Source organism: Muntiacus reevesi, chromosome 12 (assembly GCF_963930625.1).
Source record: "Muntiacus reevesi chromosome 12, mMunRee1.1, whole genome shotgun sequence".
Taxonomy (NCBI): Eukaryota; Metazoa; Chordata; class Mammalia; order Artiodactyla; family Cervidae; genus Muntiacus; species Muntiacus reevesi.
This window is the reverse complement of record NC_089260.1, coordinates 34,677,397-34,695,981: the sequence shown is the minus strand read 5'-3', so window position 1 is coordinate 34,695,981 and position 18,585 is coordinate 34,677,397.

The following is an 18,585-nucleotide window of genomic DNA, read 5'->3' as shown; positions in this document are numbered from 1 at the left end:
TTTCCAGTGAGTTAACTCTTTGCATGAGATGGCCAAAGTATTGGAGTTTCAGCTTCAGCATCGGTCCTTCCAATGAACACCCGGGACTGATCTCCTTTAGGATGGACTGGTTGGATCTCCTTGCAGTCTAAGGGACTCTCAAGAGTCTTCTCCAATGCCACAGTTCAAAAGCATCAATTCTTCGGTGCTCAGCTTTCTTCACAGTCCAACTCTCACATCCATACATGACCACTGGAAAAACCATCGCCTTGACTAGATGGACCTTTGTTGGCAAAGTAATGTCTCTGCTTTTTAATATGCTATCTAGGTTGGTCATAACTTTCCTTCCAAGGAGTAAGCGTCTTTTAATTTCATGGCTGCAATCACCATCTGCAGTGATTTTGGAGCCCCCCAAAATAAAAGTCATCCACTGTTTCCACTGTTTCCCCATCTATTTGCCATGAAGTGATGGGACCGGATGCCATGATCTTAGTTTTCTGAATGTTGAGGTTTAAGCCAACTTTTTCACTCTCCTCTTTCACTTTCATCAAGAGGCTTTTTAGTTCCCCTTCACTTTCTGCCCTAAGGGTGGTGTCATCTGCATATCTGAGGTTATTGATATTTCTCCCGGCAACCTTGATTCCAGCTCGTGCTTCATCCAGCCCAGCATTTCTCATGATGTACTCTGCATATGAGTTAAATAAGCAGGGTGACAACATACAGCCTTGACATACTCCTTTTCCTAATTGGAACCAGTCTGTTGTTCCATGTCCAGTTCTAACTGTTGCTTCCTGACCTGCAAACAGGTTTCTCAAGAGGCAGGTCAGGTGGTCTGGTATTCCCATTTCTTTCAGAATTTTCCACAGTTTATTATGATCCACACAGTCAAAAGCTTTGGCAAGTCAATAAAGCAGAAATAGATGATTTTTTTGGAACTCTCTTGTTTTTTCAATGATCCAACGGATGTTGGCAATTTGATCTCTGGTTCCTCTGCCTTTTCTAAAACCAGCTTCATGGTTCACTTATTGCTGAAGCCTAGCTTGGAGAATTTTGAGCATTACTTTACTAGTGTGTGAGATGAGTGCAATTGTGTGGTAGTTTGAGCATTCTTTCGGATTGCCTTTCTTTGGGATTGGAATGAAAACTGACCTTTTCCAGTCCTGTGACCACTGCTGAGTTTTCCAAATTTGCTGCCATATTGAGTGCAGCACTTTCACAGCATCATCTTTCAGGATTTGAAATAGCTCAACTGGAATTCCATCAACTCCACTAGCTTTGTTCGAAGTGATGCTTTCTAAGGCCCACTTGACTTCACATTCCAGGATGTCTGGCTCTAGGTGAGTGATCACACCATCGTGATTATCTGGGTCACAAGGATCTTTTTTGTACAGTTCTTCTGTGTATTCTTGCTACCTCTTCTTAATATCTTCTGCTTCTGTGAGGTCCATACCATTTCTGTCTTTTATTGAGCCCATTTTTGCATGAAATATTCCCTTGGTATCTCTAATTTTCTTGAAGAGATCTCTAGTCTTTCCCATTCTGTTGTTTTGCTCTATTTCTTTGCATTGACCACTGAGGAAGTCTTTCTTATCTCTCCTTGCTATTGTTTGGAACTCTGCTTTCAAATGGGAATATCTTTCCTTTTCTCCTTTGGTTTTTGCTTCTCTTCTTTTCACAGCTATTTGTAAGGTCTCCTCACAGAGCCACTTTGCTTTTTTGCATTTCTTTTCCATGAGGATGGTCTTGATCCCTGTCTCCTGTACAACGTCACGAACCTTCATCCATAGTTCATCAGGCACTCTGTCTATCAGATCTAGTCCCTTCAATCTATTTCTTACTTCCACTGTATAATCATAAGGGATTTGATTTAGGTCATACCTGAATGGTCTAGTGGTTTTCCCCACTTTCGTCAATTTAAGTCTGAATTTGGCAATAAGGAGTTCATGATCTGAGTCATAGTCAGCTCCCAGTCTTGTTTTTTGCTGACTGTATAGAGCTTCTCCATCTTTGGCTGCAAAGAATATAATCAATCTGATTTTGGTGTTGACCATCTGGTGATGTCCATGTGTAGAGTCTTCTCTTGTGTTGTTGGAAGAGGGTGTTTGCTATGACCAGTGCATTCTTTTGGCAAAACTCTATTAGCCTTTGTCCTGCTTCATTCTGTACTCCAAGGCCAAATTTGCCTGTTACTCCACGTGTTTCTTGGCTTCCTACTCTTGCATTCCCGTCCCCTATAATGAAAAGGACATCTTTCTTGGGTGTTCTAAAAGGTCTTGTAGGTCTTCAGAGAACCGTTCAACTTCAGCTTCTTCAGCATTACTGGTTGGGGCATAGGCTTGGGTTACTCTGCTATTGAATAGTTTGCCTTGGAAATGAACAGAGATCATTCTGTCATTTTTGAGATTGCATTCAGGTACTGCATTTCAGACTCTTTTGTTGACCACGATGGCTACTCCATTTCTTCTAAGGGATTCCTGCCCACAGTAGTATAGATAATTGTCATCTGAGTTAAATTCACCCATTCCAGTCCATTTTAGTTGGCTGATTCCTAGAATGTTGACTAAAAGCTATATATGTATATATTATTATATATATACATATATATAAATTATATATAACTTCTGTATCCATTTATCTGCTGATGCACATAGATTGTTTCCATGTCTTGGTTATTATAACTAGTACTGCTATGAACATTGGGGTGCATGTATCCTTTCAAGTTAAAGTTTTTGTCTTTTCCAGATATTTGCCCAGGAGTGGAATTGCTGGAGTATGCTGTGTAGTATTAAGGTTGTCAAGGATGTCATACCAGCCACTGGTTTATTTGCTGAGAACAGGGATCGACCGCTTGCTGGGTGTTTATAAATGTTCCTTTATTTAAATTGCCTGAAATCAGACTATAAAAACAATGCTGTTCTGAAGCAAGAGTGCTGGACCAGAAATCTGAAAATCTGTCTACTGAGACCTATTTAGAGCTAATGGTGTAATCCATTAGCATCCATTTATTTCTCAGTAGAATGTGAATAATATCTGTCTTCTTAGAAGCCTGTTGTGAATAACAAATTACACTTGTGAAAATGTCTTATTTATATTGATAGTTTGATTTCTGTCTGCAATTTACATCTGTAAAACATAGTGTAATATTCAAAGCATGTAAGAAAAGATTTTCATTAACTCTGTGGTATTTGCTGAAATCATTGTTTCTTTAGGACCAAATTTGGTTCCTTTCTCAGAGGTAAGTAACTATAACACTGAATCAACTGCAAGTAAGTTTTGAGAAGGTTTCTCATTATTATTCCTTATGACTTTTGCTGTTGGTTTTCCTGAAGGAAAAGAAGGCATATGGAAGAAAGGGACTTAATAGAGGAAAGGAAATTTGAGAAATATGATTGTTTGGGAGTGAAGAAAAAGAAAATTTGAATTTTTCTCCTAATATTGAAAACTGAGTTGTTTGATTAAAAAGAAAATGATTTATTTGGGCTAATATCTGCGTTCCCAGAATAACACAAAGACTCCTCTACCCCCTGGAGGAATGTCATGGTCAGTTCATAACAGCAACAAACACAGTAGCAGCAGCAGCTCCTGTTCCAATTCTCGTTGTTGTTGTTCAGTCCACAGGTTGTGTCCAACTGTCTATGACCCCATGGACTGCAGCACACCAGGCTTCCCTGTCCTTCACTATCTCCTGGAGCTTGCTCAAACTCATGTTCAATGAGTCAGTGATACCATCCAACCATCTCTCATCCTCTGAAACCCCTTTCTCTTCCTGCCCTCAGTCTTTCCTAGCATCAGGGTCTTTTCAATTACCAGACTAGCCTTCAATCTCCAAGTTGAGCCAAAATATAAAACAAGTTCTACCTGGCTTTCAACTGCCTATTTCTTTCATGGCACCACCCCACCAAGCTGGTTGTGAAAATAACTGTGACTTCAATCACGGAGGCCAAAGACTGAAAGAGCGGTGACTATAAGATGTAGCATTTTTTTTTTTTACTTTCATTAGTACATGACAAGCATGATGGCCTTAAGTGTGTTGCTATTAATAATTCAATCACCACTAAGGTTGTAAGTGAAGGCTGACAGCAGTACCCATCTTCAGTAGAAGGAGCTACCAAGTTTTGCAAATGGGGAGAGCCGTGACTGTGCTCCCAAGTTGAATTTTGATTAACAGCAAAAGGTATTGAAAGGTGCTTGAAAAAATGACTTTTAATTGTAATGTAATGAATGTCTCAAGGACTTGAAAGTGCTCATGTTTTTCGTGTCTCACCTCACCCCTCCTGGTGGCTCAGACAGTAAAGAAACTGCCTACAATTCAGGGGACCTGGGTTCAATCCCTGGGTCAGGAAGATTCCATGGAGGAGGGCATGGCAACCCACTCCAGTATTCTTGCCTGGGAAATTCCATGGACAGAGGAGCCTGGCAGGCTACAGTCCATGGGGTCACAAAGAGTTGGACACGACTGAGCACCTAACACTCTCACCCCTCCACCCCTACCAAGTGGAAACAGGCATTATGATTACATTCATTGCTATCTGTGTTTTTAATGATTAACTTTTGGCTTAGTGACTTAAAAGGAGCCAAACTCTCAGCCCTTACTTAGGACAGAATGTTACATACGGCCTTAAACTGGGTTTACTCATAGCCCTGAGGCAAGGGACTCAAGAGCAGATCAAGTCAAAATGGAAAATCTTTCTGAAGTTTCCCACTCTTGAGCGGCTACCTATCAAGTCTCTAAACTGTGCTCATACTGCCCTCTCCTGGTTGGATGGAAGAACAGCTAAAAGAAAAGTGAATGTGGGTTTCAGCACTGAATGCTCTTTGATTAATTCTAAATTACCAAGTGGTCAAGAGAGGAAAAAAATGGGACAGAAAAAGGATCCTCACTTGTGACTTTGCAGTGTGAGTACAAAGCCAGACTAAACACATTTCATGAAAGAACACCCCAACCAAAGTCTTGCGGTAGGGTCATTTGATTAGAAGGGTTGTCCCACAGCTATCAACCGTGAGTGACCAGAGCTCATCGGAGTTCGGGATAGATTTGCCTCAGGTGCACTAAATTGTAGGACAGGAGGCAGTGGAGACACGAAACTCATGCTGCATTTTTTTCATACACTTCATAGCTTGGTGCCCTTTGTTGAACCCTGATGGCAGATGAAAAGACTGATAGCAGGCTGGAGTGCAAAAACAGAGGTAGCTAGAAATCTGTGGGAAATGTCTGTGTCTTATTGTAAAAGACTCTAGCATTGCTCCAGAGTTTATTGACCAAGTGCATGGCCATGATAAAACCTAAAAGTATAAATTTACCCAACTCTTTGCACTTGGTTCAGAATTGTGAAATGTGTTAGGTTTCAGTACTGCTCAGCTTCTTGGGCCATATCACTTGGGTTGGAAATGTTGCATGACATTAAACAAATCCTCACGTTTCAACGACCTTAGTTTTCACATCTGGAAAATGGTGATCATAAGGGTATGTTGAGGGGTTTGGGGAGGGTGTGATACATCTAATGTTCTTGGATCAGTGACTGTGTGTGCTCATTTGCTAAGTCATATCTGACTCTTTTGTGACCCCATGGACTATAGCTTGCCAGGCTCCTCTGTCTATGGAATTTTCCAGGCAAGAATAGTGGAGCAGGTTGCCATTTTCTACTCCAGGGGATCTTCTTCACCCAGGGATTGAACCTGCATCTCTTGTGTCTCCTGCATTGGCAGGCAGATTCTTTACCACTGCGCCACCTGCGAAGCCTGGATCCATGACTAGCACCTAGTAAATGTTCAATAAATGTCAGCATCTAACTCTTTGTGACCCCATGGACTGGAGCACCCCAGGCCTCCCTGTCCATCCCGGAGTTTACCCAAACTCATGTCCATTGAGTCAGTGATGCCATCCAACCATCTCATCCTCTGTCATCCCCTTCTCCTCCGCCTTCAATCTTTCCCAGCATCAGGGTCTTTTCAAATGAGTCAGTTCTTCACATCAGGTGGCCAAAGTATTGGAGTTTCAGCTTCAACATCAGTTCTTCCAATGAATATTCAGGACTGATTTCCTCTAAAGGAGATCCTTGGTTGGATCTCCTTGCTGTCCAAGGGACTCTCAAGAGTCTTCCCCAACACCACAGTTCAAAAGTATCAATTCTTCGGCACTCAGCTTTCCTTGTAGTCCAACTCTCACATCCATACATGACACTGGAAACCATAGCGTTGACTAGACGGACCTCTGTGGGCAAGGTAATGTCTCTGCTTTTTAATATGCTGTCTAGTTGGTCATAGCTTTTCTTCCAAGGAGCAAGCTTGTAGTAAGAAGTGGTTTTAGAAAAGGCAGAGGAACCAGAGATCAAATTGCCAACATCCCTTGGATCATAGAAAAAGCAAGAGAGTTCCAGATAATCATCTATTTCTGCTTTATTGACTATGCCAAAGCCTTTGACTGTGTGGATCACAACAAACTGTGGAAAATTCTTAAAGAGATGGGAATACCAGACCACCTGACCTGGCTCTTGTGAAACCTGTATGCAGGTCAGGAAGCAACAGTTAGAACTGGACATGGAACAACAGACTGGTTCCAAATAGGAAAATAGTACGTCAAGGATTGTCACCGTGCTTATTTAACTTATATGCAGAATACATCATGAGAAATACTGGGCTGGATGAAGCACAACCTGGAATCAAGATTGCCGGAAGAAATATCAGATATGCAGATGACACCACACTTATGGCAGAAAGAGAAGAACTAAAGAGCCCCTTGATGAAAGTGAAAGAGGAAAGTGAAAAAGTTGACTTAAAGCTCAACATTCAGAAAACTAAGATCATAGCATCCAGTTCCATCAATCACTTCATGGCAAATAGATGGGGAAACAGTGGCAGACTTTATTTTTGGGGGCTCCAAAATCACTACAGATGGTGACTTAATTTCATGCAGCCATGAAATTAAAAGACGCTTACTTCCTGACATTAACATATGTAATATTCAGAAAATTTTAAAAAGGAAAAATGTACATTCAGAATGGCCAAACAATAATAAGTACACCTCAAGGGCTTTGCTCACTGCCTATGGACAGGAAGTCAACCCATATTTGCTTCCCTTTCATCTTAACATCATTCCAGTAGTTTAAACTAAAGAAGACTTGGTACCTGATTAAACCACATGTCAGATGTGTACCTTGATTCTTGAATCTGTTAGCAAAAATTGAAAAGGGAGAGGGAATCCTGGTCATTCTTCATTTCAGAAACAATATAAAGGATCTTTGTGGACTAGATGAGGTTGCAACATTAGAATACCAGGCCACTAGAAGCCAGCAGTTGATCAGAGGGGTTATGAGAGTGAGCTTGTAGAAAGAGAAAAGGGGGTGGATTTTAAAAATAGAACCTATGTTTCTGATTGCAGGGGATGCGCTGCTGTATGTTCCTGAAAGGAAGCACTAAAATCCTCAGACTAAAGTGGCATAGCCAAGACTGGGACAAACTCATCCCAGGGCAACTGGGAAAATTTCAATGCTTGCTTGAGGCAGAAAAAAATTCTAGGGGTGAAGAAAGAGAAATTATGAGAAGTTAGCTGGGCAGGTGCAATTTTTCGAGTGGACGTAAGCCTCTTGGGACAAAGCCCAAACTCCTTAGCGTGACACAGAAGAAACTTCATAATGGGAGACTAAACCTAGACAGCGTATTAGAAAGCAAAGGTCCATTTCGTCAAAGCTTTGGTTTCAGTAGTCATGTACGGATTTGAAAGTTGAACCATAAAGAAGGCTGAGCAATGAATAATTGATGCTTTCAAAATGTGGTGTTGGAGAAGACTCTTATACTTTGGACAGCAAGGAGATCAAAGTAGTCAGTCCTAAAGGAAATCAACCCTGAATATTCATTGGAAGGACTAATGCTGAAACTGAAGCTCCGATACTTCGGCCACCTGATGCTCCACCAACTCATTAGAAAAGACTTTGATGCTGGGAAAGATTGAAGGCAGGAAGAGAAGGGGACGGAAGAGGATGAAATGGTTGAATGGCATCACCGATTCAAGGGACATGAGTTTGAGCAAGCTCTGGGAGATGGTGATGGACAGGGAAGCCTGGCATGCTGCACTCCATGGGGTCACAGAGAGTCAGGCATGATCTAGGGACTGAACAATGAATACTAACAACTCCAGCATCATCCCTGAATCTGTCACCATCACACATTCCAAACTGTCACCATCACACATTCCAAGCTGACTCCACACGGAACCACTTTGCTTCCTGAACACAGCATCTCTTTTTCTGGGCCTTTACACAAGTGGGTCTTATACTGAGCAGTACCCTGTGGGGCTCCTGGGCACAAAAACCTTTCTGAGTCTCCCATTTCTTGATTACAGGAAACAGGCTTCATTCAGCCTTCATGATCTTCCCTGAGTTCCAATGGGCAGGTTCTAACAGTTGTTAATTAGGGAAGGGAGGGGATGCAGAGACAAGGAAGGAACAGTTAAGGAGTAATAGTGCAGCCTTGGGGCAAAGTCCTGGTTCCCCCTCAGGCAATATACATAACAATATCTTTGAGCTGTTTTGCAGATACTGAATCCTCCACCAGGTAATGGCAACCCACTCCAATACTCTTGCCTGGAAAATCCCATGGACGGAGAAGCCTGGTAGGCTACAGTCCATGGGGTCGCAAAGAGGTCAGACATGACTGAGCAACTTCACTTTCCTTTTCCTTTCCACCAGGTAGGAGAAGCTAAGGATGTGCTGCCTACTAGCACGTAGATCCTAGCTCCCAGGCTACCAGGAGGTTGATGATGCTGACTCCCACTGACATCACCACCAACCAATCAGAAGACTGTCCCTGAGCTGATCATGCCCTCTTTGATCCATTACTGTATCATTTCTCACTACCTTCTCCAGTGACACACGGTTTTTGAGGGCATTAGCCCACTGTGACCTTCTTTGCCTGGCAAAGCAATAAAGTTATTCCTTTTTACTTCACTCGAAACTCTGTCTCTGAGACTTAGCTCAGTGTTGGGGTACAGAGGCTAGATTCAGTTTCAGGCCCCTCTGCCTGGAATGCCCGTCTCCTTACTGTCTTGATACTTTCTTGTGTGTGTTAATCGCTCAGTCCTCTCCAACTCTGCGACCCAACGGACTGTAGCCTGTCAGGCTCCTCTGTGTATGCAATTCTCCAGGCAAGAATACTGGAGTGGGTAGCCTTTTCCTTCTCCAGGGGCCCTAATTCATCCTGTAGATCCCTTATATATGTCACTTCTACCAAGAAGCACACTTCTCCCCTCTACAACCTTCCCCCATGCTTCCATAGCATTCTAGGCTTATCTCTAAAATCAGCTTTTTCTATCTTTATTGTACATTAATTTACAGATCCCCTCCTTATGGACAGTTACTGGGTCTTATTCATCATCCTGGTTTCATCTCTTCCACATTTCTTGTCCTAAAATAGGTTATCAATACCTATTTTGAATAATCATAAAGACTCTCTTACTTTCCTTAGGACAATCCAGAATTTCTATTTGAGAATTTTACTCAGCAGCTGACTTTACCTTAGTGGTGAGGTCACCCTTAAGGCATTGTTTAAGGACATGGTAAGACCTTAATAAAAGCTCTGAAGTCAGCAACCACTCTAGAATTATTTTCTTTTACTTTTAAGAATCTCCATCAATGTATAGTTTATCGTTATTTGTATATAGCAACTGCCCTGAAGCAAGCTGACATTTTAGCTTTAAATGCAACCAGTGATATACTAAAGCATGTTGTATTCTGAAAATACGTGGTCCAAATACATCATGACTGAATGCAGAACTACCTGTGACATGAAGGGCTTTGATTGATTTGCCTGGTGGTACTTAAAACATCTTAGAGGTCTTCACACTTGTTGTCCAATTAGACTGTCACAACAGTCCCTTACAGGCCGAGGCTGCAATTTCCAGTCTTATAGAGAAGGAAATTATGATTGCTGTAAAGTTTTCCCAGGCTTATTCAGTAAACAGGTGGATGCCAGAGTTGACAGTCCTTACCATTTCTAACTTGGAGCTTGCATCTGAACTCTAGATTTGTACATGCAGTCGCTTCTCAACATGGACATCTAAGGAATCTTAAACTTAAAAACAAATTTGAAGGACTTTCCTTGGTGGTGATTAAGATTCCATACTTCCAATGCAAGGGACCCAGGTTCGATCCCTGGTTGGGGAAGTAGATCCCACATGCCGCAACTAAGAGTTTGTATGCTACAACTAAAGATCCCAAGTGCTGCAACGAAGACCCAGTGAAGTCTAACTAATTAATTAATTACAATTTAAACAAACTTCACATGTCTATATGCGTTAAATTGTGTCCCCTCACCCAAAAAAATTATGTTCAAGTTCTAACCTCCAGTACTTCGAATGTGACCTTATTTGCAAGTAGACTTTGCAGATGCAAGGTCATTAAAGTGGGTCCTCATCCAATGTGATTGTGTCTTTTTAAGAGACAAGCTCAGAGAGAATGCCATGAGATGACAGATGCAGAGACTGGAGTGATACAGTTGTAAGGCAAGGAACCTCAAGGATTGCCAGTCACCACCAGAAAGCAGGGAGAAGCAACAAAGAATTCTATCAGAGTCTGAGAGAGAGCAGGGTCCTGCCAACACCTTGATATCAAGCTGCTAGCCTCCAGAATGTGAGCAAATATGTTTCTGCTGTTTTAAGTCACCACATTATGGTACTCTAATATAGCAGCCTTAAAAAACTAATAGAATATCTAAAAAAAAAAAAAAAACTAATAGAATATCTAAAGCCTAACTTTTGAATCTTTTCTAAACCACTTCCTCCCATCAGTTTAGTTCAGTTCAGCCACTCAGTCCTGTCCAACTCTTTGTGACCCCGTATACTGCAGCATGCCAGGCTTCCCTGTCCATCGCCAACTGTCGAAGCTTACTCAAACTCATGTCCATCACGTCAGCGATGCCATGCAATCGTCTCATCCTCTGTCGTCCCCTTCTCCTCCTGCCTTCAATCTTTTCCAGCATCAGGGTCTTTTCCAATGAGTCAACTCTTCTCATGAGGTGGCCAAAGTATTGGAGTTTCAGCTTCAATATCAGTCCTTCCAATGAACACCCAGGATTGATCTCCTTTAGGATGGACTGGTTGGATCTCCTTGCAGTCCAAGGGACTCTCAAGAGTCTCTTCCAATACCACAGTTCAAAAGCATCAATTCTTCATCACTCAGCTTTCTTTATGGTCCAGCTTCCTCCCACAGTTTCTTGTAAAGCAGTAAATGGCAACTCCATCCTTGACCTCAGTTTTGTCCTCTTGCTCACACTCCAAACCCAGTCCATCCACACACTCTGCTGGCTTTACCATCACAGCGTGCCTACAGTCCAACCACTTATCACCACCTCCACTGCTGCTCCTCTGATCTGACCATCAGCATCCCTCTCACCTGGTTTATTGCAACAGCCTCTTAACGAGTACACATGCTTCTACCTTTGTTCCTCTATACCCTGTTCTCAGCCCAGCAACCACCATGATCTTGCTAAAACATAAGTCAAATCATACCACCTTCTGCTCACGACCCTTCAATGGCTTCCCAACAAACACAGAAAAAGGTAGAGTCCTTTCATGTAAATACAAGACCCTATATGAGTTGCATCTGCCAGCACTGCTTCTTGCTTCTTGTCACCAGACTCCTCCTGTTCACTTCTTTCTGGCTCTGGTAGCCACTGGCTTGATCCTGGATCAAGTCCTTTGGAGAGATTGTCCAAGTCCCTAAAGGCTTTTCTCTTAGCCACCTGCTTGCATCCATCCCCCAACTTCAGGATTCTGCTCCTTGCCTCTAAGCTCCCCTACCCAATTTATTTAAAATAACTCTACGTCCAATGATCGTCCTATACCCTTTCCTTGTTTCATTTATCTCATTAGCACTGATGAATACCTAACCTTTCATACATGCGCTTTGCATCTGTTTACTGCCTCTCTCCTCACATTACAATGTAAACCCTATGAGGGTACTAGCATTGCTTTCTTCCTTGTCTCTGTAGCATCTAGAAACTTAGCTGACACGTAAAGGAATTCAATAAATATTTGTTGAATAAATGGATAATAAAATCTCTTAAGTCAGTCTGCTACTTTCCCCATTTATTCAAATGACAGAAAAAGGAATCCAGTGTTAGTGACATAAATGACTAAACTAGACTAGCTTTTTAAAAAACTGAATATACTCAACACACTAACAATTTATTTGCATTCCTCTGAATTAACCACCATAAAATATTTAAACGATTTAAATACCTTGTCAGACTTACCTGAAACGATCAACAGATTCAAAAGTGGAGGAGGAGAAAGAAAAGAGATAAGAAAGAGGCAGGAGGAGGACTTTTATCGTTTATCAAGATAAGAGTGTTCACAATCAAAACAAAGAGAATGAATACTGAAGAAGTGAAGTGAAGTTGCTCAGTCGTGTCCGACTCTTTGTGACTCCATGGACTATATAGCCCGCCAGGCTCCTCTGTCCATGGGATTTTCCAGGCAAGAATACTGGAGCGGGTAGCTGTTCCCTTCTCCAGGGGATCTTCCCAACCCAGGAATCAATCCCAGGTCTCCCACATTGCAGGCAGATTCTTTCCCAGCTGAGCCACCAGGGAAGCCCAAGAATACTGGAGTGGGTAGCCTATCCCTTCTCCAGTGGATCTTCCTGACCCAGGATTTGAACCAGGGTCTCCTGCACTGCAGGAGGATTCTTTACCAACTAAGCTATCAGGGAAGCCCAGAAAGAAGTAAGGGCTTCCCTAAATTAGCATCAATCTCCTTCAGTCAATTCTATGTCACCAAAACCATTCAGTTTTAAATCTACTAATAGTATTCATTCTGGTAAAGAATCTGCCTGCAATGTGGGAGACCTGGGTTTGATCCCTGGGTTGGGAACATCCCCTGAAGAAGGAAAAGGCTACCCACTCCAGTATTCTGGCCTGGAGAATTCTCAGAATGACTGAGCGACTTTCACTTTCACTTTCCATCTTTACTCTGTTTTAGTGAGTCATCTGGATTTCTTTTCTGTTTGGAAACCATATCTATTCAAATCTTTGGATAAAAAACATTCTATGATTAGTTATTAGAATCTAAACAAATTTGGCAGTGATACTTTAGAGTGAAATAGTGCTTTTTTTGGGATTAGTGGCAGTTCAGTTCAGTTCAGCTCAGTTCAGTCGCTCAGTCGTGTCCGACCCTTTGACCCCATGAATCAACAGCACGCCAGGCCTCCCTGTCCATCACCAACTCCTGGAGTTTACTCAAACCCATGTCCATCGAGTCGGTGATGTCATCCAGCCATCTCATCCTCTGTCGTCCCCTTCTCCTCCTGCCCCCAATCCCTCCCAGCATCAGGGTCTTTTCCAATGAGTCAACTCTTCGCATGAGGTGGCCAAAGTACTGGAGTTTCAGTGGGTTAGTGGCAAGCACATATTAAATTTTACAAGAATAGTAAAGTCGTACTGATAAAATAAAAACCATAGATTCCTTACTAGGTAAATATAATCTCCCTAACATAGGAGAATGTCTCCATGGAGAGGAATACTCTGCGTGATGTGATAACCCAGGCCTTTGAAAACACAGAGGAAATAACATATGAAATTATAAACATTGTGAGAATAACACAGCTAAAGGGCACACTCAAGATCTGACAGGTTCACTGAATCTCAAAGCATTCTCTACTAAGGCAAACCTGTAATGCTAAAGTTAGCATCCTGAGGAGGAAAGCCTGGGCCGGTGAAGCATGGGATGGGGATGTTTGAATATGTGTGCATGCATAGTCATGTCCAACTCTTTGTGAACCCACGGACTGTAACTCACGAGTCTCCTCTGTCCATGGGGATTCTCCAGGCAAGAATACTGGAGTGGGCTGCCATTTCCTACTCCAGGGGACTTTCCTGGACCAGGGGTCAAACCCAGTTTCCAGCTTCTCCTGCATTGACAGGAGGATTCTTTATCACTGCACCACCTGGGAAGCCCAGATACTGCCAAAGACTGTGGCTCTCTAGAATTCTCTGAAACGCTTGGAGCTTCAGGGGTAGTTTATCCTTCATCCCTCCTTATTAAAAGTTAGTACTTTCCCCTGCAGACAGAAAAGACACGGGAAAGAAACTCTTCCCCAGGACATGTCCCCACCTTTCTATTGAACGCCCCCCTCAGAATAGCCCTGCTGAATTCATGTTGGGTTTGATTTAAAAAAAAAAAAAAGAAAGAGATTATACTCCAAGACAGTTACAAAAATTAACTAGCATTTTATTTGCAGGAGCAGGGGACTACCAATGGAATTGGATCTTAAGGATGCTTGATCAAGAAAAAAAGAACATAAGAGTGAACAAGAAAGAATTCCTTAACCCCAGGGGACAGTGCAGACCCCTCAGAGACGAGGGTTTGGGTCACAACACCAGAGACATGAAAGAGCTGGAAAGGAAGGTGCAGAATTCAGGCAGATAATCACAGAGAGATGACGGGTGTCAGTTATGGCTTCAAGTCCACCTACAGTCATGAGGCTAGTGGTCTGGTGTAACATCCCTGTTCTAATTCTTCTCTTAGAACCAGAGGCCCACAGGAACCCTGGAGAAGTGGCTCCCTGTGACGCACATGGAGAAGTGGATCCATGTGACATTTGGAGCAGCAAGTGGCGGTAACCCAGACTGCTGTTCAGAGCTCCCACGAAGAACCATCCGCCGGGAGCGCAGTGCCTTCAACCTTCCTTTAGCTTTTCAGCCAGCGAGCTGAGGTCATAGTCTTTCTGGGCAACCCCCAGCCAGTGACTGAGCACGGTGTAGGTACAAGGGTCCATCTCTTCTAGCTAGTGCGGGATACCTGCATGGTGCTGGAGCTCCCTGCTGAGTTGGTTGAGTTTTTCTCAGAGCTAGAAAACAGCCTGGAACTCTTCCTATCTTTTCCCCCCTTTCCTCTTGACCTTTCATAGGCATTACTTCCAATAAATTGCTTGAACTTTTAACTCTATCTGGGTTCTTGTTTCCCAAGGACCTACTGCCACAGGTTTGTAACTATGCTTACCATTGATAGATGAGGATATAGGCTTGGATAAATGGACTCACCTCAAATCATACAGCTCTTAATGAATATTATTTCCTATTTAAAAGTTTATTTAGTTTCATGCTGAATAATATCCATAAAATGATACCTTTTATATGCAATTATACTTTTCTAACTCACACGGAGGGCTTCCTGGTGGCTCAACTGTAAAAAATCTGCCTGCAATACAGGAAACATAAGAGATGTGGGTTTGATCCCTGGGTTGGAAAGATCCCCTGGAGAAGGGAATGGCTATCCACTCCAGTATCCTTGCCTGGAGAATCTCCTGGACAGGTGGGCTACAGTCCATGGAGTTTCAGAGTCCGACACAACTGAAGCAACTTAGGATGCATGCATAATCCATGTTGAAAGTATAACTATGTATTAAAAAAAAAAAAAAAAGCTGAGGCAACTCTTACTCATCTTACATTGAAAAAGAGCCTAATATATCCATGTGCTGAGAATTTATTTGTTCTTAAAAGTTTCTTTGGCCAAGAGTTGATTTCTGAGATTTAGACAACTTTTTCACTCAAAAGAAATGGAGGAGCTATCATCTCACCAGGAATCCAAAGCCAAGGTATTGTTAAAGTCAATGCCTGTGGCCACCAGACCCTAAAATAGACATCTTCTCTTACCAAAACGTGTGTCTAAATGAGACATTAACACTTTTGTTAAACAAAAGATAATATTTTAACAATTTTTTAAAATTTAAAATTAAAATGCTTTGGGAATTTCCTGGGGGTCCAGTGATTAGGACTCTATGCTTTCACGACTGAGGGCCAGGGTTTGATCCCTGGTCAGGGAACTAAGATCTTAGAAGTCACAAGGCAGCCAAAAAAAAAAAAAAAAGAAAAAATTTTAAATGTTTTACTAATACTTAAAATAGGTTGACACTAGTTCATACATTTTATATGCTAAATAGGGTATGTATGTTAAAAAATTGAGACAACTGTTAAGCCTAAAAGTATCAATTCTTTATTCAATTGCTGTTAAATACTTTATATACTTATGTATGTAAATAAATGAGTTTACTCCACTTCAAAAAATTTCCATACAAAAACTGCAGTGTATTCAGCAAGGTGGCATACTTAAAAATCAATAGCAAGTAGAAAAAGGCAACGCGGCCCAGGATACTGATGCATCAGAACATCACTGCATCAGCTAAACTGTACCTTGACTCAGGATATCAGGCCTACTTAGGATGGCACATTAAACTGAATACAGGGAATTCAACAGTATCCTTCATCTAGAATACCTCTCATAAATACATACCCAAGGATAAAGCTTGGAGTTGGGAGACATGAAAAAATCAAAATGCCATATTATAGATACCTCCACCTCTTGTTATGTTTGCAACAGTCACTCTCATAATTTCTGGCCAAAACTACTAGTCAGAGCCCTCCACTCTGATCATTTATAGAAAAATGACAGTCTTTTTAATAATTAATTCTTAGTTCTCATGATGCTTTCAGGATTATCTAAGTCAGTTGAGTGTGCAGTTATATCTTTAGTCATGAAAATGTTTGAATAAAAATCTAATGAGCTTACATGAAATGCTAAGTTTTTATTATTACAGTTTCTCTGCTATAGAAGACTGATTATACAACATTTTGGTAATATACAACATTTTGGTAATATACATACATTTAATTAGTAGACGACCTTTAAGGTTAGGTTTCACCCAATACATCCAGAACTAGGTGAAAAACATACCAGAAATTTTTAAGTGCTGGTAAGATCAATTTTTATAGAACATATTGATAGAATACAAAAGTAAGTTATTGTCATCAATATTCATTCTCTAACTCAGTATATAATTACCAAGTACCTGTTCTTTGTTATGCTCTATTCTAGGCACCAGAGATAAAACTCTAAACAAAAATATTCCTCTCCATAAGCCTTACACTCCAGTGGAGAAGAGGACAAACAAAGTATGTGCTATATATTGAAAATCTACATCATAAGTGCCATGGAGAAAATGCAGGAAAGGAGAACAGGAGTGCTGGTGTGAGATTCAAGCTTAAACTCAGTTCTCAGGGAGGGCCTGCAAAGGTGACAACTGACTTGAGACCCAAAGAGGGTGAGAAAGCAAGCCACAGAAGACTTGACAAAAGAAGGTGCCAGATTGAGGAACTTTTATTGACCTATTGCTCAGGGTACAGCCTAATACATGCTTACTAAAAGAGCTGAACTTTCAAAATACTATATATATATATATATATATACACATACATATACATATATGTATACACTAAAGATAATCACGTCTCTCCAAAACCCTGGACCTTTCTCCCATGAATACATTAAGCTGCCACCTGAGAAACTGGGTCACTTAGTGACAAACTTGAAGCATGATGTTGAGGAGAGACCCTTCCATGATGATGACTTAGAATTCCAGATTCTGGCATATGCAGAGGTGAATATTCATACTTCATGTCTAAAGGTTGAATGGTGTATCTCAGACTAGAAAACCTTTCTGATGGTAGTTCCAGGGGTGATAAAAAAAAGCCAGGTCAATTTAGGACTTGATGAATGAGGGCTAAACTGATGTAAGGCAATGGAGTGACTGAAGCCCCTAGTCCAGAACCAGAATGAATGGACCACAGCAATATTGAGGCAGTCTGGAGAACTTTGCAGACCACAGTTGCTTCAATTTTCCCCCATTTTGCAAATTTGGTCTAAGTTCTTACAGCTAAACTCGTGAGCCCTTGGTTGTGACAGAAATAAAAAGTTCTAGAAGGTAACATCTATCATAAGCAGTTGTGAGTTAAGCATTCTTGTAAAGCCTTCTTCGAAAGGAGTCATATTTTTGGTTATATAAAATTGCAAAAACTGGGAGGACTAAGGGATCCACAACCATGATGAACCTGGACTTTGCAGCCAGACTGAGGTTTACATACCAGCTTTCCCACTTGATAGGTACATGACCCTGGGTGTTTCCTATGGTCTGTGTTTTGGCTCTCCTGTCTTTGATTTGTGACAATAGTATCTACTACATAGAGTTGTTACAATAAGGATTAAATTAATTAATATTTGAAAAAAAATTTTCCGAACACTGCTTGGCATGTATTAAGCCTATATAAATGCTTTTAAAATAAAATAAAGTATAATTTAAGCTTCCTTTATAATACTTCCTTCAAAATATTTCCCTAGTGGCTCAGACGGTAAAGCGTCTGCCTACAATGCAGGAGATCTGGGTTTGATCCCTGGGTCGGGAAGATCCCTTGGAGAGGGAAATGGCAAACCACTCCAGTATTCTTGCTTGGAAAATCCCATGGATGGAGGAGCCTCGTAGGCTACAGTCCACAGGGTCACAAAGAGTCTGACATGACTGAGTGACTGCACTTCACTTCACTTATAATACTTTCAAAGAGTTACCTCTTGAATCTTCACCAAAAATAAAAATAAAAAAGACTTGCTGGCAATGACTGTCTTTTACATAGAAATGTTTAAAACAGAACTCTGATATATTATGAATCTAGAAGCTCCTAATCTGTCAAGTTTATATCAACCCTTTAACTGAATTTCAAAGTGAATTGTATAAAAAATAGATGACCCCCAAAGATTATCAAATGAATACTTTATTAGAGTCATAA